This window comes from Odontomachus brunneus, unplaced genomic scaffold (genome assembly GCF_010583005.1).
Source record: "Odontomachus brunneus isolate Ranch 3 - 2012 unplaced genomic scaffold, Obru_v1 Obru_scaffold_177, whole genome shotgun sequence".
In the NCBI taxonomy this organism is placed as follows: Eukaryota; Metazoa; Arthropoda; class Insecta; order Hymenoptera; family Formicidae; genus Odontomachus; species Odontomachus brunneus.
This window is the reverse complement of record NW_022639627.1, coordinates 665,897-687,522: the sequence shown is the minus strand read 5'-3', so window position 1 is coordinate 687,522 and position 21,626 is coordinate 665,897. Positions and strand designations below refer to the sequence as shown.

At 41.0% G+C, this 21,626-nt stretch overlaps 1 protein-coding gene and 1 pseudogene across 1 annotated transcript in view; one reads left to right on the top strand and one right to left on the bottom strand.

Moving 5' to 3' along the window:
- Positions 1-21,626, bottom strand: part of LOC116851521 — a 146,590-nt gene that overhangs the window by 18,575 nt on the left and 106,389 nt on the right. The gene's annotated exons all lie outside the window — the stretch shown is intronic.
- LOC116851534 lies at positions 67-9,222 on the top strand (annotated as a pseudogene).

Sequence of the window (21,626 nt, the reverse complement as noted above, 5' to 3'; positions counted from 1 at the left end):
GAGAGAGAGAGAGAGAGAGAGAGAGAGAGAGAGAGAGAGAGAGAGAGATTCACGAATGCCACGCGAATGGCCACGTCCACCGTATTGGAGCTCGACGACGGGCGCGATCTCGATGTCACGAGACGGGTCGTGGAGCACGCGGAGAGTCGTGCGCGTCTTCAAGCGAAGGCGAGCAGCTCGAAGTCGTCGTTGCGCGGAAATGTCCGGCAATATGCGCAAGCCCTGCACCGTCAAGCGGACGAGCTGTGCCAACGGTAACGTGATCGATACTCGTTAATGATATTAAACGTGGAGCCGCATCAATCTCGCGTCCTATTTCATATTTCATGACTTCTGATTAGCTCGGCGAATTCAATGCGAGCGTGACGCCGGTGGTCTCTCGCGGCCCTGAACGACACAATACCCGGAGTAGAGGGTCGCTCCCGTGGCTCTCGGGACACGGACGATCGATTCGGCGTTAAAAAGCGCGCTGACTCTTAATTGGTTTTTTCCTCTTTACAATGATGAATTTCCGAACTGTCCTGTCTGCGCTTCTATACGGCGTTATCGCTTTGTCTCGTCTCTTTTGGTCCGCTCTGGCCTCGTCCAGAAGGACTCGTGCGCCTGCGTCGGCCGGTGAATACGTGTAACAATAACAGGCAGGAAAAGCCATTGTGCGCTTTCACGTCCTGTAATTTTCATCTGGAAATCGGATCTGGACAGATGAATGTAGAAATGATCACAATATATTTCTATTAGCTTAGTTATGTCAGAGCTGTCGATATTTTATGCGTATACGGACTGATTGACGCGTGCAACGAGCGATAAAAAGCTCCCACAGAAGGCTACGAAGCTTTCTGTTGCAAATATCGCATGGCGTATTGTTAAGGTGCATTTTAACGGACCGGTGAGTCTAGATCATTCGATGCTTTTCGTTAAAATGGTAATATATATCTACATGTCTCTCTTTCTCTCTCTCTCTCTCTCTCTCTCTCTCTCTCTCTCTCTCTTTTTCTATGTAGATACCTGCGTTATGATGCGTTTCGTTATATTCTCATTTACTCATTTACTGCAAACTTTCGTCGGGCCGCGTTGCAGCGAGGCGAAATTATTATCGATAGAACGTTGCATAACTTTACTGAGCGGACTATTCTGAATTTAAAACATGTTATCAAGCCAACGTACAGCCTATCGTCGGCGGTGAAGTACAAGCGTTTTGGTCGCTCCTGGGAGAAAAAATGGGTCATGGGAAATATCGGAAATATTGCCAATACGTCGTCTTCCTGAAAGAACATTCGACGGGAATATCGCTTTGCAAACAGACTGTTATTTAGCTTTCGCGGGTAGCCATGAGAGTTTTAATTCCGCAAATAGATTTCCTCCCTTCCTCCTCGTGCATCTCGGTGGATCCATAAACAGCCCGCGGCCCGCGGCACCAATGAGGCAACCGTCGTTTTTTCTCTCGCAAGTCTCACAGGTGTAATCCCAACGTCATGTTTGTGTGGTTTCACACAACATTTCATTTTCAAACACAAATGACTCTGAGACATTTTACAAATTATCAGATGTATGTGCTGCATGCATTTTTGCACTTTTTTCTTTATCATATTTGTGGCTTTCTGCTACGTGTTTGCACCAAATGTCAATTGCAAATCTTACTCTAACGTGATAACGTATTTGTTAACGCGTTGCTTGTCATTGGAATCACCAGTCACATTCAACAAATTATCAAATAGACGTTGCATTTTTGTATCTTTATCTTTGTTATATGTATAGCCCGATGAAATTTTTGCACTTTTATCTTTGTCACGCTTAGAGCTTCGTGTTACACAATTGTAACAAATGCCAATTGGAAATTCCACTCCAGCGCGAAAAAGTATTGTTAAAACGTTCATTGTCATGGGAAACGCTGATGACTCTCACTGAAATAAAGGTAATTTTTTAAAACTATCCTACGATTTTGATGAAAATAGGCTCATTCGACATGTTTTTGCATAAAATAAAAGAATCTAGCCGAAAAAAATGTCGCTCTGCCTCGCGAAGCGAGATATTTAGCGTTAAAGTTAGTCACATCCGAGGTTAAGGAATCTGTCATCTGAACGTAATGCGAACTAGGCTTGTACACTGGTGTTCATTAATTGAGTCCTTTGAATGTAGACAAGTGTAGATGAACGCGCCTGGAGATGGTACACTCATCTACACTATTCTACATCGAAAAAGGATTCAATTAATGAACATCCGTGTACTGAAATACGTTCAACAACGCACTCAATTATTTTCTGCTATAATTTAGGTTTTATATGAATTTTTGTTTTTGATTAAAGCAGAGAATTTAGCAGTAAATATTTATTTTATGTAATTAATTAAGATGTATAAACAAATGAGGTTACGAGAAGCGGTAGGGCTCTGCGTGTAAAAGAAATGGCTTGCCTCTTAGCAACGATGAGTAAACAGCTGATTTCGAGGCGGAGAAACGTATATGTGTCGTTTGTTATTCCACCTCGAAATCAACTGTTTACTCATCGTTACTAAGAGATAAGCCATTTCTTTTACACACAGAGTCTGTTCTACCGCTTCTCGTAAGCTCATTCGTTTATATTAATTAATTTAATATATTAATTAATTTAATATATAAATATAATTAATATATTAAATTAATATATTAATTAATTTAATATATAAATATATTAATTAATTAATATATTTATAATTCGTTTTAATTAATTACAGAATAAATATTGAAAAAATTTCAAAATGGTATATAACTTTTATGATTATTTTGACCTGTTCTACTCGTACACGGCGGCTGCTCAATCAGTTACCGGACACCCTGTATATGTAAATTCTCTGTTTTAATCAAAAACAAAAATTTATATAAGACCTAAATTATAGCAGAAAATAATTCAGTGCATTGTTGAACGCATCTCAGTACAGGCTTAGTTCGCATTACGTTCAGATGACAGATTCCTTAACCTTGGATGTGACTAACTTTAACGTTAAATATTTCGCTTCGCGCGGCAGAGCGACAATTTTTTCGACCAGATTCTTTTATTTTATGCAAAAACGCGTCGAATGAGCCTATTTCCATTAAAATCGGAGGTGAGGATAGTTGTTTTAAATAATTATCGAAACAAATGTGCTACGCGTTACGTGGCGATGATACGGTTGAATTAATCATATTTTGCAATATTTCATCATTGTGCGCTTGCGACAATGAACATTTCATCGCGGCACAGGTACCAGGAAGTATAAAATTCGTCTAGCAATTAACGTGTGTCGATAGAGTAGTGATGATTTAATAATTTTTCGTTAACAACTTTGTATTAAATCCCGCTCGCGTAAACTATTAATTGCAATAATTTATCAAGCAGCGAGCGTGATTTGAAATTCGGCACGCATGAATTATACAGCGGCGAGTACGAGTCGGCATTGGTGCTGTATCATCGGGCAGCCACCGTGTGTCCGCACGACAGCAGCCACAGTGTGGCAGCACGACGTACCACGGCCGCGATAAGCTCGTGGAGTAATCCGGAGAAAAGCTCGACGAGACTGTCGGCGAGTGCGAGAAGCGACGTAATTTCGAGGGTGACTTCGTGTCCTGAGAGCGCGGTGCTCAGAGCGTCTCATGATGCCTGCAAGTCTTCCGACCGATTATCGATTATCTCCGGTATCTTCAGGTAGGTGTAAAATCCATTCGCCAGGCTTACGTACTTTTAGCGACGAAGGGAATTCCCAAGGGAGGTTCCCGAAAACTGCCACCTCGAGTGGAAGGCTTCTGAAAAGCTTCTCCGTGTTCGCAGTGACCGGCATTTTCTCAATTATCGCGATCTTCAAAAGGATCGTTTATAATGGGAGTAAAGCATGACTGTAGGAAGTAAGAAATTGTCTATTCGCAGTCGAATGTGAGAAGAATAATCGACTGTGATTGGTCAATCTCTTACTTCTTACAGCCATATTTTACTCTTATTGTAGACGATCTTTTATAATACTCGACGTTAATTACTTTGGCGGATTGCACAGTGTCGGAGAGAAAGAAAAAGATAAAAACAAAGATCAGAATTAAGGCTATAAAGGATGAAGTTTCATTAATCCCGATCTACGATAGGTAAGCTTATCATTGAGCCCTAAGTCTGAAGAAAGTTGACCAATCGCAGTCGATCGTTCTCCTCACATTCGACTGTGATTGGTCAACTTCTTAAAGCTTACGACTTAATCATCTTTTGTAGACCGGGACTATCCGTTCAAAAAAGTGATTTAGCAATTTTAGCGAAAATTATTTAAATACAAGAAATTTGTTAAAATAAATGCCTAGCAAACATCGCATTTGTTTTATCAATATAGATAGTAGAGACAGGATTTTTCTATTTGTGAAATTTAGCACAAGGCAGTCTCTCTGTAGCATCCATCCAGATTAAGGTCAGTTACACTTTTTGTAAAAGTGTGGTAGACACTTAAAAGAGAGACTAGCGACGAGAGACAAACGAATATATGATCCTTGCATTTATTTCAATGAATTATTTCCAATTTGATAGCAGATATTGCTGGAATGCTTCTGCTATACATTTTTCTACATATCACAGACAATTTTCTAGCAGATACAGAAAAACAGTGATACATTCGGACTGTGACATTTAAAATTTTATCTGGATTAGCGAAACATTTTTTTGAGTGATCACACTTCGTGTAAAAATGACTGTAGTGTACACAAATAACGAGTAACAGGTACTACTAACGAATAACAAGTACTAGTAACGAGAAACAAAAGAATATATAATTCGTACATTCACTTGATTTTGTCTAGTAGATATTTTATTAAAATATTGCTACTGTAAATTTTTTCTACGGCAGGAAATTTTCTAACAGATATAAAAAACCGCGATAAATTCTGACTGTGACATTTAAAGTTCTATCTGGACCAGCGAAATATATTTTTTTGAGTGGCCACACATTCATAGAAGTAGCTGGTAAACAAGAGATACTAGAAACGAGAGACAAACGAATATACAATCCTCATACCTTAAATTTGATAGCAGATATTTCGCTAGAATGCTGCTGCTGCTATCCATTCTTTTTATGTACTACAGACGATATTCTGGCTAATACAAAAAAACAGCGATAAATTTTCATTGTGATATTTAGAATTCTACCTGAACCAGCAAAATATGCTTTTTCACATTCTCACGAGTTCCACTCGCCGGCTGAGAACTCCAACGTTATCAACTGCTCGACGTTACGATCGGAATGAACTCTTGTGTTCTTCCTTTCAGATACCTCGATACTCGCAAGAGACCGTCCAAAGACACTTTCCCTGCGCTAGGACCATTGATCAACCGACTGAACCGATCCCGAGCGACCTTGGAGGGCGTCAACAGCCACGCCGACGCGATCCTAAGGAAACTAAAGGGCAATTTCGACTCTGGCAAGATGCGGAGCTCGTTGAAGCTCGCCAAGGACCTGCTGGCGTTGTCACCCGACCTGGACGATCCTCGCCGACACAAGATACCGGCGCACCACTACTTGTCCCTGATCCATGCGGCTCTGGGGAGGCATGACCGAGCGTGCGAGCACATCGCCACGCTGGTACGTCTGTCGCTGAGCATCAACGACGTCGTGCACCTATCGCAGGCTCTGGTGACTTTGGGCAAGGTGCACCTCACTTTTGGCTGCCTACGAGCGGCCGCGCGCGCCTGGGAGAACGTGTCGGTCCATGTCGAGCATCCCGTGCCGCGGGCCTGGCTGCATCACGAAATCGGACGCTGCCATTTAGAAGGAGGGAAGTACGTGGAGGCGTTGCGCGAGGCGGCACGTTCTCGGGAGCGTGCGGAGGAGGCGAGCTCGAACAAGTGGATCTTCCACGCCGGTCTTCTGAAGGCGTACTGTCTGGCGATGTTGGGTCGTTTCGCCGGTGACGATTCCACTTCTTAAAAACCGTCAGTCCCAAGTACCACGTCGGTCGATGTCCGACTTGGCCCGGCGGCAGTTCGCGGACCAACGAGTTTCTCGCGCACGATCGCCGTACACTGTTCTTCCGGAATTTCAGCGAGGCTCCTTTATTTAAACTGTCCTCGCAACTTCTCGTTGGAACCCCAACGCAATACCGCCGTTGCACTTCGGCCGACGCTTTTCACCCGGCCTGACGAGTAATGTGCTCCGCAATTTTACGTTATGCGAGTCGCTTGAAAGGGGCATTTAAAACAGTTGGTCCGAATATTTGAGGCCGCTCTGGTCGGAGGACGCGAATGTGTGCTCGGACTATATGAAAAAAGAGGAAAAAGAGAGAAAGAGAGAGAGAGATAGAAAAAACGGGGTGAAAACAATGCAACACTGCAGTGCTCTAATGTGTTAGCGTTGACGCCTCTTATCACGAGGAATTTTTATTCCGCCAAGCGGAATAAAACTAGACCACCGCAGTATCCGTACGCAAACGAAACGTGACTTTTCGAACGTACAGACAAATATTCGTTTTATGTAAAGCCTCGTTGTGTCTTGAATCGATATTGCCGAATGAATAGATCCAGTCAGACAAGTTAGGTTCGTATCAATAGCTGCCCATTTGAAACTTGTCTCGTACGAGATATTATTATTCAAACTTTTCCAAGATTAGATCCATGTTTTTCGGTTGAATTATAATATATGTGATATCTATGGCTTGTATTAATAATTGTTACTTGAAATATGAATGTTTCACTCGAGATAATTTCCAAGTAATGACTATTAATTACGGATCTTAGAGTTAAACTTAAAATTTTCCGTTAAATCGTAATTATAAATATAATGTCACAAATATCGTGTGATGTAAATAGAAAACTCTGATATAACTTAACATTCAGATCTGGAAATCTCTTACGTGAAATACACCTCAAATAAGGACTATAAATATTTAGGATGGCCTAAATCTGTATTTGCTATATAACTGAAAAACTCTCGTCTCAACTCTGAATTCAAATCTGAATGTTTTATGTAAAATTTTATAAGATATTCAGACTTGAATTTAGCGTTACATTTGCAATCGTGATATTCAACTGAAAAACTCACAGCTAACTTTAAATTAAAATCCGAGTCTCTCAGTTGAGAAAAGTTTCAAGTAACGGCTGTTAATACAGAGAGATCTTAGGCTTCGACGAAATTATTCGCTCGAACAAATCTGCGCGAGACTCCAACACTCCTACATGAACAATTATCGGAGTGGGTGCGTTCCTTTTGCGCGTTGAAGACATATCACGAAGCGGGATCGGTGTCGATATTTATTCAAGAAGTCCGACTCGATTCAATAATCGAGCGCATGTAGCGCAGTGTCGTTTCGTGCGCGGATCTCGCGGTAATTTGGAAGGCGGTGAAAAATTCGTTTTTCCGCATGCGGTAACACGTCGCGCAAAATTGCGGAGACAGGAGACACGGGAGTGCGCGAATAGTCTCGCTTTTGCAGAAGCACTGGAGGAGCTGCGTAGCGCCGCGAAGATCAGCGAGGAAGAAGGCGACACTCCCACGCTGTCTTACATCCAAGATCTAATCGAGCAGCTGAATCGTACCCTCTGCGAAGTCACGTTCCGCGTGGATCGATGCTCGAAGGGTGCTCCGCGGAGGTTATCGTCGCGCGAAAAACTCTGCCGATCCGGGGGGAACGAAGCGATAATAACTTCTGGAATTAAGAGAACGGCGTGCAGCAGAGACAGCGCTTTAGCGCCGTCATTGTACTTCGACTACGCGGAGGACGAGACGCCCGATCGACGCGAAACAGGTATTAGCGTGGAATTTGTCGGAGATTTATTAAGGATAAAGAACTCACCCTACCGTTCGTGAAGATTTCATTTAAGATTTCAAAGAGCAAAAGTAATCTCTCTTCCTTCCCTCCTCCTTATTTTCTTTCTGTTTTCCTTTCCTTTTCATAAAAGGATCTCAAAATCCGTTTTGTTTAAAAAACGTAACGTGTTTAAAAGTAATTTCTCTTTTTTTCGAAAAAAAAATTCGTTCACTCGAGACAATTTCGGAAATAACGAGTTTTTTTCAAGAGTAAACTGAACTTTTTGATATGTGCAATCCCCAAGTCCCGCATTTCGTTTATTCTGCGTATTGACTCGAACTTTTTCTATTGATAGATACGTTTTTACTTCACCCTTCTATCCAGTATAGTTGTAATTCCATTTTCTTATTATTTGTTGCATTTTCAAGATATATTATTTAACTATCTGATTTCCGGGTACCATTGTCGTGGATGTGGTATAACTTTTGAACAGCTTAAAATTCTTCAAGCCTCAGTTAGGAAAGTAGGACGAAGCAATTGATGAGAGCAAAGAAAACTTCATCCCGAGTTTCCACATACTTCTCAAATTTCCCCCGTCAATAAAATTATGTAATATCGTCTCTAATCTGTCATTTTAAAAAGATTTCACATATAATCGCATTTAACGACCTAGAGTTAACACAAATTTATGAGAAGAGTTTCGATGGTTAAAAGATTAGGTAACCGGAGCCTTAGGCTGGTATTCATAGTCGAGTCTTATATTTAAGACCGTCTTAAGTTCATCTTCAGATATTCTGTAGCTAATGAAACGATCTGCATCGGAAGATGAACTTAAGACGATCTTAAATATAAGATCTGACTGATGAATATAAGACTTGTCTATGAATATACCTTAGAATTTGGCATTATTGACGCAGACGAGGAGTCGACTTCGTTGGACAGCGCGATGTCCTCCAAAAGTAAAAAGACCAATCTGACGTACGTGATCGAGTCGTGCACGTTCTTTTCGAACAAAACGCAGACATACAGCGATCAGGAGCTGACGGAATCATCGCCGTGCGACTCGAGTATGACGTTCGGAGTGTGTAACGGAGACTCCGAATACTCTGTCGGGGTAAAGGAAACATCAGTCTCTCCGGCGCGACCAATCGAGACGTGTTCCAGTAACGTCAAGACGTGCGGTAGAGGAGCCGAACGTGAGACATTCAGGAGCTTGAGATCCTGCGAAGGTGGACAGTGTAAGTCTGACACCGTCGAAGTACCTCGCGACGACATCACACGATCCTCCTATCAACGTGACTACTCGTTACTTACAGCCCGAGAGCAGGACGGCGAGGAGGAGTCCTTTGTCCGCGAAGAACTTTCAAACTGAGACACCTCTCTCGAAGTGAACCCACTAAAACTAAAAGCAAGAGCAAAAATACATCACGAGAGATACGAGAGGCACGCCGTATTTATAGAAATCGCATGAATATAAGTTCGAAACTGTTGTTTATCTTGACTTTGCCAGGTATCGCCAATTACGAAAAGATGTCACTGTAATAAATTAAAGGATAGAGATCCTTTAATAAGAGAACGGACACCGTCGCCTGTAGATACTAGATTTGTCATGTTTGGGTCCAAACCGGAAGTATACTTATCTCACTTTAACTCATTGCACCAGTTCAGCAGTGCAGTCAGTGCAGCCAGTGCAGCTGAAAAGAACAGACCACTGCTTGTGTTGCCATTCAGCTAATGATTCTAACCGGAAGCAGGGACCCAAACATGACGCAGCTAATCAAAACGTTGACATATGGTGTCAGATCTCTTATTACAGGATCTCTATTAAAAGACATTGTGTTCAAGAGTGGATATCAGTCTCTTTCTCACGCGTTTGCAGACACAACCATCTCTCTTACTGATCGTCGCTTTCGCTCAAGTCGCTCTACCTTCCGTCTCGCGCGACGATCTCGGCCAATCACGGCGCCCGAGTCCTTTTTAAGCTTAGATTGGCTGCATCGATAACTCTCGTGGTGATGTCTATCGGGTGAGGAACTTCTAGAACCCCTAGTAATTCCTTACAAAGTTTGTTCGCGTTGCTTGCGCTTTTAGCACTTTTACATTTAATGCCCGTTACACACTTCTGGCTTCTCTTTAGAAGAAATTGGATTTCGTTACTAGTGTGCAACGGGCATTAGATGCAGAAATATTAAGGGCTGATTGTTCCAACTTCTTGGCAAACTACCTGAGTTAAATCATATGTCTGTCTTCGTTTTTTTTTTTTCAAATTGGACAGAGACAAACACGTGATTTAACTGTCAGGTAGTTTATCAAGAAGTTGAAACAATCGGCCCTAAAAGTTCAAGCAACTCGAACAAACGGCTGCGTTCGAAAACGTCACCCAAGTGTACCCGTTACGTTGGAGTGAGCGAGATACAAGAGTGAGATAAAAAGAGAGGAAGAGTACTCGAGTGACGTTTCCAAACGCAGCCACAGAGTCTCCCCACAGTCCCTAGCAATCCCCCATATGATATCCAATCGATGCATCCGATCGACCTACCGCGCGACAATTGTACAAGTACAATTGATCTTGTGTTGGCACCATTTTTACGTTTGGCGCGACCGTTAGAGCCATGGCACACAGAAAAACTTAAGCAATAAAACGTATATACAGTAAGCAAATTGATCAATCACAGTCGCTGATTTTTTTTACGGTCCAAGAATCAACGACTGTGATTGGACAACTCAATGCTGTCCGATAAATCGAGTAGAGTAGAATAGAGTTAGGATAGCATAGCGGATAGTATATGTATAAGAATTAACAATATCTGGTAACATAGTTTCGTAAAATATATAACAATAATATTACGAATCAATGAGTTGTCACATTTTAGAAAAATTAGAAGCACTAAATTAAATTATGAAAAGGTATCATGTATTTGTAAAATATTTCAAAAGTAGAAAACAATTATTCTAACCTATTATTAATCTATTATTATTGAATATTTCACAAATACATGATATCTTTTCATAATTTAATTTAGTGCTTCTAATTTTTCTAAAATGTAATAAATCATTGTTTCGTAATATTATTGTTACATATTTTACGAAACTATGTTACCTGATACTGTTAATTCTTATACATATACTATCCGCTATACTACCCTAACTCTATTCTACTCGATTTATCGGACAGCATTGAGTTGTCATAAATCATGAAAATATTAGACGCTTGTGCCTATCATATTTCTCGATCCTAGTGAAACTAACTCGTATTTACTCCAACTCGAATTATCGTAAATAGCTAGAGATTGTGCAGTATTAAGGCCATCACATACAAAATTCCGTAAGAATTTAAATCGTAAGCGTAAGGAAATCGACCAATCCCAATCGAGTATTCGGCTCTTCCTAACTTCTCCATTATTACGAAGAGCCGAATACTCGATTGGGATTGGTCGATTTCCTTACGCTTAAGATTTAAGTTCTTACGGAATTTTATGTATGATGGCCTTTATCTCGTCTACGTAAGGCGGTCCGGTCGAATCTATTGTGCAACGAGACTCGCGTGTCGTATACGCGTGTCCTGCGAGAACGCCGGGCGCGCAGATCGTGATTTGCAGTTCGCGGCACGTGACGACGACGACGGCGACGACGGCCGCGACGAGTCGGACGTGTTTCGTATTCGCGAGCCGTGTCAGGCGCATTGCGTTTACGCCGAGCTTTGTTTATTCGTCCGAGATGACCCGCTAGTATACGTTGGCGAGCGTTAAGTACCGGACGACGTTGGTCGTTATAATGAGCGCGCGCGTAATTAGGTTGCGCTTTTTCCGACGCTTCGTCCCGCAGAAACTGCGCTCCTTGGACCTGGAGAAGATGAGGCAGCCGGTGGCAACACGTGAGAGCGCGCAGTACGCGGTGAGTGATCTTTATTATCATGGCTGGCGTGGGTGTGATTTTCAGCGGTTGTTTGCGAAATGGAGGAGAGGAACCTTGTGTTCAGTTTCATGAGTTCCATCTGCAGTGCAACGGGTGTGTCATGAATGGTTGGATGCTCTGTAGAATACTATATAATACTGTTGATATTTTGCACACGTCGTTAATTCCACCGGCATTCTCGGGATGGGGTGAGGGGAAGAGGAGACTTTTAACGCGTTTTGTGGGGCCTTCTGAATGAATTGTTTCGACACACGCGACCGAAACGATGACGCTGGCCGCGTTTCCATCGAAATTAATATCGAAGCGTGACCGCGTAAAAACGAACGTGCCGTTCGCGATAAACAAACCGGTATGGCTCGTCGCGTAAACGAATAGGTTTATTTAAACGCACTTTGTGTTATGAATGGTTGGATATCATGTAGAATACTATATAATATTTGCTGATATTTTGCACACGTCGTTAATTCCGCCGGCATTCTTGGGATGGGGCGGGGGGAAGAGATTTTTAACGCGTTTTGTGGGGCTTTCTGAATGAATTGTTTCGACACACGCGACCGGAACGACGACGCTGGCCGCATTCCCATCGAAATTAATATCGAAGCGCGACAGCGTAAAAGCGAGCGCGCCGTTCGCGATAAACAAGTCGGTGTCGCTCGCCGCGTAAACAAATAGGTTTATTTAAACGCATTTTGTCGGGACCGACGCGGCCGCCGTTCAAATTTGATTCATCCCCCGTGTCAAAGGGTGAAGCGGTGCGAGGAATGTATCAGGCGCAATTCGCGCGCGTAGCCGTGACAGTTCGCCGACGCCAACATGCAGAATATGAAAGAACGACAGAGAAATACCGACGGGCACGAGGGGGCAGGGAAAGAGGGGGTCGTGTTCTCGGAGCTACCTGTTGAGCTACCTGCGCGCTCTCGGCAGGCCTCTTTTGTCGAGTTGCCAAGATGGCGAGAATAAGTCGCGAAAATTCGCGAGAAATCGGGGTCGCGATCACCGGGGTCGGGCGAGTTCTCGCGATTGCCAGCCGCGCTCTGAAAGCGTAGCTTCGGAGCGAGCGTAACGGGCTAATTACTTCAGCTACACTCTCCGGCCACTTGGAATTTAATTACGCGTTGTAAACCGGAACTCCGCCGGTGCATGCATTTTTATGGCGCACGGGCGAGCAAATTATCGCAATACGGTAACGTGTAAGTTAACGAGATATAATACCGCTGAGGTATTATAATAACATCCCTGAGTGAAGAGTGAGGCGTTCGCGTTTGATCTTTAAACTTTTAAAAATTACGAGCAAACACAGGAACGATAGATTTGATGTCGTAATTGCATTGGCTGACGATAAGAAATCCAAAAGTTCCGTTTTGAGGGTCAAGAAATATATCGTGGAAGAGAAGAGATTTGTCGCGTAAAATTATGTCGTTTTAAAAAGATGTAGGTCGCCGGAACACCTCGTGTGACCGTGGCTCGTATAAAACCGCGTTACCGAGTGCGCTCGAAAAAACGGAGAAAGACAGACACAATAAAGTTCCTCGAATTGGGATACCGTCCGCCATTTGCAGGGAGGAAGTGAGTTAGCGGGTGAACGAGAGTGGGTAAAACTGCAGCGTGCTTTATCTCAGTCTTAGGCAGGGGACACATAGAAAAACTCAAATAGTGGGAAAATTGTCCAATCACAGTCGACGATTCTCTTTACTATCCAGAAATGGTCGATCGTGATTGGTCAATTTTCTTATTGATTCTGTTCAAAGTCTCACTGTTCAAATTTCTTTGTATGTTTCTGGGCTCTTAGAGCTTTTCTCTTACTAGAGTTACTTACTAGAGTTTCTCCCTCTCATTCCCATCACACCTAGAAATAGCGAGCAGAATGCAGGCCAATCAGGAATCATCATGTTTTGTCCTAACTCTGACCAGAGAAACTCGAGTTCGCGTCTGCAGACGGGAAACCCGATCGTTGTTATTCAACTCGCACGCAGCGAAAATAGCATGTCTCGGTTTTCGCGCGACTCGTCCAGACTCACTGAGAGGGAAAAAACTAGATACCTAGGTCGTACGTGGACGAAGTAGGACAACCGGCATTGCTTTTATTTATCTCGCAGGGACCACTTCGGGAAAGTATAAATAAGGGCGTAATGTTCGTTCGGAGTACTCGCGTATGTGTCCGAGGATGCAGTCTTCTGCACTTCCCGAGTCGAAATTCCGTTTCTCTCTACTTTCAACTTCAGCTTGCCAACATGTTTACAAATTCCAAAAGCAGGTTACGATAGATCTTATCTTGATAGATGTTATCTTTATGGGAGATTCCTACTTTGCGTCTCAAGTAGCAAATGTGCGATTTTTCGCTTAGATATTCGTAGGAGGGCAGCTTAAAAAAATATGAAAATTTCAGTTCAGATGGGTTCAGCGGCTTTAAGTAGAAACGGGGAGTTACCTACAATCGAAAGAGCTTAATCCGTCCTATTCAAAGTATCAAAGAAGGAGACAAGTTTCAAACACGAAAGAATAAAAGCGATCAGAGGGAAATAACAGGGAAAGAGAATGAGAATTGCGGAAAATTTTAAATGTAGCTAAGTTAGATAAAATTAGGTTCAGTTGGTTCAAGTGTGGCTAAGATTTATATATATATATTTTTTTATGTATTTTTTTAGTTATAATTTGTATGATCGTGCAATTCTATACGGAGAAAATATAGTAGCAGAAACTACAATAAAATTTTTGCAGCCTATATGTTTGTTTAAATATAACATGCATGTTTAATCTTCTGTTACAAGATTATTGTAATTAACTGAATATTTTTTTATATTATATATAATATATATAATGTATATTTATATAATATTATTATATATTATATATAATAATTATATATTCTGTAGATGGGCAAATTGACTATTTCTTTAGTAATCTATACTACAATTTTAGCACACATTTCAATTTTACAAAAAATATTGCGAAAAAAAATATAATTTTAAGATAATTTTTACTACAATATTTTCTCGGTGTAGAGCATAATTATAGGTGCAACAGATACACATACGCACGCATGTACGAGGAAGTACAGATCTAAGATAAGAGCAGAATTTTGATACGACTATAACTAAGATTGCGAGTGTATTTGAATAAAGGAAAGCATTCGATGTTGGCGAGAACAAGCGAAAACAGCTACGTACGGTCGTGACAGCGATGATGAAAGATGTTTACCATCGCGCGCTTCCGAGCGCGTCTCTCGTAGTAGTAAGAACAGAAAATTATTCATACGGAAACGTAGGATGCGGTTTTACAACGTGCTTTTACTTCGAAGCAAATGCTTTCGCTTCTCCCTTCCTTTCTGGGCGAGCATCCGCTTCTTTTCTATTTATTCGATCCACAAAATCAAACTCGACCTTTATTGCACGCATACACAGATGCTTGCATACACACACACATACACACACATACATACATACACGCGCGTGTGCACGTGTGAGAACATATTGACCGGAAAGTCGAAATCGCCCATAATTTTGCTGAAAGCAAGCACGTTTACATTGCAGGCCAATTAAGTCACGACGATAATAAGAGCACGACGATTCTCGGAAGGGAACGGGGTTTTTTATTTGCTCTCGAGTTTGCTTGACTAATTTAACGGCCTACAATAAACCCACATTAATCCCTGCCACGTTTTATTAAGCACCGACACGCACCGCGCGCATTAGACCTGTCCGATGTTTTTTCTACGTGCTTCGGATTTAATCAACTAATTTTTCTTCGAAGAATCCTCCCCCCGCCCCCTGCCGTCGAGCTTCATTGCAACGAGCGCGGTAACGGGGGATCATTTCGCGCCGAAGAGAGACCTCGGCTTCATTTCGCGAATGCGGTTAAGACCGCCTCTCCAACTTTAACTCTTCCTAGGCGGGCGCGCTCTTGCACAGCGTGTATCTCAAACCGAAGTTCCGAGCTTCTTGTTAACTTGTTCAGACGGAATTTAATCACGTTGGTAAAGAACAATATCGTCTATTGCGTCAGCCTTGGAGAGGAAGAAAGAAATTATTATATATATACAGGATGTTCCAGACTCTCCTCCGCAATTTTTATGAGAACGTAGAGCATAGGGAAAGTCCTATACCGCAAAACGGCATAAGATTTTTATATTCACCTCAATTCGTTCTACGTTCCCACCAAAATTGCGAATGGGAGTCTGGGACACTGTGTATATATGCGTTTCCGCGCGCGCGCGCACCGCGGATTTTGCGGATTTTATATTTGGATTAAATGAAATCGCGGGAGGTACATGTGATGAGCGGCATTAAATACGACAGTTATCCGCGAATGTTTTATGATCCTTCCGGTACTAAACAAGACGTGCCTCCGTAACCATTTAGTCGCCCCGGCCGTAATTACGTTTTCATACGCCGCAATACCGAGCAAATTGCGTGCGTGAAATTAGCGAAAATTCAGCTGTAACGTATATCTCCAACATCGGACTGGATCACCTGCGCAACTGGATATATTGAACTTCGTGTTTAGATTTATGAGAACTATATATTGCGCACGTACCAAAAACGTTCTTATAGTCGTCTATTTTTATTTCGAGATGAATCCCACCGTGAGATGAATCGAATCGTACCGTTCGTCGTATTTCATTGTCAAGGTAACGATTTATGTGTTTCGGCCATACACACTCAAAATTATTTTTACCCCTTTCGGGCTTGGTTGGACGAGCTATGACAATGCTAGGAATGTGTTGCAATTGGACGTCACGTGGCACAAGATGTGTATTATTCATATACAGAGCGTCCCGCCACTGACGCATTATCTCTTAAAGACGGATTCCTGAGGAAATTTGAAGAGAAAAATCCTAATACAAAAATGTCAAGGCTATAATACTTTTCAAATTATAAACAATTAAGGTTGATCAATTATATTGGCTAAAGTACGCGCGCTCAGGTACGGTATAACACATAATGGTACAGGTGTATGCACATAAGTGAGAATTTGTATAAGGTATGAAATTAGTTGTAAATCTCTGAAAGAAACGTCAAATGTGTGACAGCTTATTGATTCTCATAAATGTATTGTGTGATATTTTTATTCGTAACATTTTGGCGAAATTGTTATTATTTGCGATATGTTTATTTAAATGATAGAAAAGGCGGTTTATTATTATATATGTTGTTGTATGGAACTTCTGTATCAATATTTGAAAAAGGGACGACATGTGCATTCACCTGTGTGTTATACCGTACCTGAGCGCGCGTACTTTAGCCAGTATAATTGGTCAACTTTAATCGTTTATAATTTGAAAAGTATTATAGCCTCGCCATTAGCATTTTTTTATTCAAATTATCTCAGGAATCCGCCCTTAAAAGATAATGCGGTAGTGACGGGACACTCTGTATATTTTTAGGATCAAAATTACATCTGCTCTTACACAGAGATAATATTGTAGTTTCTTTCTGAATAAATTTTTCTCAATCTAAACATATATATATATATACATATATATGTAAAATAGTTTCTCTGTCTGTTCTCTATAAACTTCTGAACCCTTTGACCGATTTGGACAAAATTTTGCATAGGTACTCTTCAGGACTTTGCGGAAAATATAAGCTACCGTGAAATATGAACGCTCTATCCCCTCCCCTTGATTTCATCTCTTTGATATTTTGTGATAATTCGGGCAACGTTAGGTAGTTTAAGCTAGTTTTGCTATGTTTCTAGTAGTGCAGAAGAGTAGACCGTCAGTAAGGTCTTTCTCGTTAAAGAGTAAGTTTTGCTACAATTATACATTATGTTTCTTAACAAAATAGACTTTATTGACAATCTGTTTCCTTGTACTACTGGAAATATAGCAAAATTGAAAGGAATTCATTCAGCAACACACAGACTACAATATTCTCTCTTTGTAGAATCGGCTATATTTTTTATTCCAGAAATATGTATGAGTAGTATATCTATGTTTTGCCAGAATTTTACCATGTCTCGTTAGAATTTTTAGTAGCCCGCAAAAGATTGTCAATTGCTGCAGAATGTCGGTCTATTTTCTTCAGTTACAAAATCCAACACAGTAATTTTTACTACAAATAAAAATTCTCTCCGTGTAAAAGATTGATTGCATAACAGAAGCAATAAATAAAAGAAGTCGATATGGAAGAAATATTTTTTTTATCGAGAGAGGTTCCCTCGGTATTTTTACATGAAATATCATGCATAGAGAGATTTTTTCCGATAATTATTCGGGTGAGTAATGTGCACTTTGCGCGTAAATATGTAAAACGATCGTTATCGTGGTCGTTCCGAATAATCGGTTAGTTAGCGCAAACAGTGAAAACAATGTACGATAAAAAAGCGTCGGTTAAACATGTAAGATACTCGCGCAGGTCGAATAATTCAATCGTGGCTTTTTATAAAGCCTTCCGAAACATTACCTTTTATTCTTATCTACGACTGCCGCGTAGGAGATAGAAGACTTTACGACAGCTAAATCAATTTTTCAAGTTGCGCCGGTCCCTGAGCGCAGAATCCCGATAGAATGAACATTGAGAAAGAAATGTCTGCAACTATAATTACACGGAGAAATAATTACTATCAATTATGGCTGAGGAAATTTTGCAACACTAATCACATAGAGAAACAATTACTGTAAATGACGAAGAAAATCATTTTACATTCTGCTCTAATGCCAGTGATAATAATCTTATATGCATGTTACCAGCCCGTTGCTCGAATAGCTTGCAATTGCTATCTCGTAAAACGGGACATCAAAGAACGATCAAATGCACCAAGTAAATTTAATTAGCGCCACATTCGAGTGACGTTTTTACTACCATTTTACTACCGTTATTTTAGTACCATTTTACTACAAAAGATATAGTTGGGAAAAATAAGCGTAATTTCAATTAGATCAACTATTCTTTCTTCTCAGTGAGGTGAGACGGTGTCTGGGAGTCGCGCTAAGTCAAGCAGCGATAACGCTTACGGTCGCGTTTATCTTCTCGCGAGATTTTCGTCATTGTTCGTTCAGCGGTTTAATTGAGAAACGTTACGGAGAATCCTCGACTGCACGTGTTGCAGTCCTTTGCGAATTTCCAAGGAAACACGACGGATACAGAGTTCCCTGTTTGAAGTTTACGTCAGGACGAATCAAGTTACATCGCTAAGTAGAAGTAGACGTGATGTGGTCGGACAATCTCTGGTCGCTGTGTTCGCGTACGCGTCGAAAACGCCTCGCGATTTTAATAACTTTCACGAAGAGCGATTGTAGCTCGCGAAATGACGCTTCTCAATTTAACGCGGGATAACGATCGAACGAATAATTGCTCCTATCGTGAAACGTTCCGGCGACTCTAATGACGAATCCCAGGAAGGTACACTTTTATTTACTCGTCGCTAATTAACGCCAGCGAAACCTACAATCGCCGTGAGATTGGCGCTAATTAAATCTACTTTGTGCATTCGATTGTTCTTTGATTTCCCATTTTACGAGATAGCAGTCGAAGGCTATTCGAGCACCGCGCTAGTTGAGCGTTTTCGTTCGCACTTTGCGAACGAAATGCAATAATAATCGAGTCTGTCCGTCCAATCTAACGGTTTTAAACGGTCGAAATTGACGAATAAGAATGCAATTTTATAAATACACGGAAGGAATTTTATCGTAAAAATAACTATGGGATTTTGTAGCCGAGGAATAAATTGACATTCTGCATTCTGCAGGCTCAATTTGACCCCAACCATGTTTTTTGTAAAGATAATGGTAGTAATATGCATATAAAATTATTATCACTAAAATTATAATACAATTGACTAAAAAATGGTTGTCTTGACCATAATTTATAGTAACTATTTCTCTATATGATTATAGTTACAAATATCAAACATTTTTCTCTCAGTACACTATTCTTTCATTTCACATGTGTTATTTATATTATAAGACCTGAAGTATATGCTAAGACGGTTGCTATGTTTCTAATGAAATTTATTATGTTTCTAGTGTAAACTATTTTCCTTGGCAAGACATACATTATTGACAGTCTTTTTCTGAACTACTAAAAACATAGTAAAATAGAAAAGAATTTATATGAAAAAGGACTATAATATTCTTTCCGGATACAGATAGATAGATAGAACAGGAGAGAACGAGAGAGAATAGAAGAGAGAGAGCGCAGATAGAAGAGACAGGAAAGCATTCATTTCGTTCTAAATCGGATTTCATTATTTAATAGGTTTGCAGAAAGTAGGAAGATGAGAGCAATTTATTTTCAGTTTGACTTCCGGGCAAGTGCGGGAATTAGCGAAAAAGTCATTAGCAATCGCGAAGTCTCCATGCCATCGTTCTCTCTCTCTCCCTCTCTCTCTTGCTGAAAGATAAATGGATTCACAGTCGACCGGATAGGTTCATTGTTGATCGTGTTAAAACGACGTCAATTTGTCCGCCATAGCCACCCCGGTGAATTTTAGTTAATCGATGCGATTTAAATTAAGATCCGCGAGAAACGATCCTGCCGCGCCATAATAGACCGAGCGTAATTTCGGCAAGCGACGTGTCGTCAGCTTGGAAAAAGAATTGCGACCAGGCTCGCTCGCGACGGCCGGAACTGACGATTATTCACGGGCCGTTACAAAATGGAACCACCTCCTGCTCGTTCCATATGCAAATGGTCCGCGGGACCAGGGAAGTCTCACGGAATTTATGGATTCAATGTACGATCTTTTCGCGATCTTCCCCATCGTTCTCTGTGACGTCGGCTAATTAATTCGCCACGTGGGAGTTCGATCGGTGTCGCACGTCCAATTCCGTAGAGTTGGATTTCGCTGATTTCGATGATTCTCGACGACTATTTCATCGCGATAGTACACACACACACACACACACACACACTCTACAATTATGTTGGATATTATAATATTAAGATGAAGAAATTCTTCCAAATTTACCGCGACATCGTCGTACTCTTCGCTTTGCTGCGCGATAAATTTGTCGTTAGGAGGCCAATCGTTCGCAATACTGCTGACTTCGTGATCTCGGTCAACCGAACGGTAATTGGTTGCCTCGCGAAAGTATACGGGCTTCTCCTGTGCGACAACGGAGGCGGGGGCGGCGGTGGCAGTAATTCACAGGAATCCAAACTATGTACGAACTACTTTCATAGCTTGATCGACTACTTGGGCAGAGTCCGCGTACCCCCCGCGCCGCCCCGCTCTTTCCCGGGCTGTAAAATTGTCGCCGAACAACTTCTGACGTTCGCTCCTTACTCTTTCACTCACAGATAAAAATCACAGCGAAGAGGCGAGATTGAGCAGAAACGCTTGGGCGCGCTGTGTCGCGAGAGATCGCAATCGCTACATTGACATCCGCGAATATTTGAGTAAACGTTGCGAAGAAGACTGCGAATACTTGTGTGAGCAATTGGTTGAAACTTTTACTATATTTTTTCTATGTGCTCCAAAGTGATTCGAATATTTCAATATTAATTCTTATTTTCGGAACAAAGAGCAAAATTTACATGCAGGAAGGAAACAGAAGGGTGTAAGCACTTTTTTAAAATACAAAATATTTAAAATAAAGAATCTTGCACGAGTTATTAAAAATACGAGTCATGTATTGAAATTAAATGAATATGCGTTAAATAACTTTTTCAGAAGAATTATTTATCTGAGATATTACTTTTACATTAATGACACACAAATGTTTCTGTCCCACTTTGGATTCTTTACAATATATTTTATATTCTAGATAGTATTTGTTCGTCGAAGATTGAGATGTTGTGGTCTCTGGTCGCAAGTTATGGGTGCAAGTTTAGCTGGTCAAAAGTTAAAGTTTGTAACGACGTGACTTGCATCTATGAGACCAGAAACCACAAGTTATATTTCAACGAACAAATACCGAACGTGTAAAAGCAATGAGAGAAAAATATCTAAAAATTAGCAAATATCTATTTGGTAGATATTATAACATACTTTTATATATATATATATATATATATATATATATATATATATATATATATATATATAT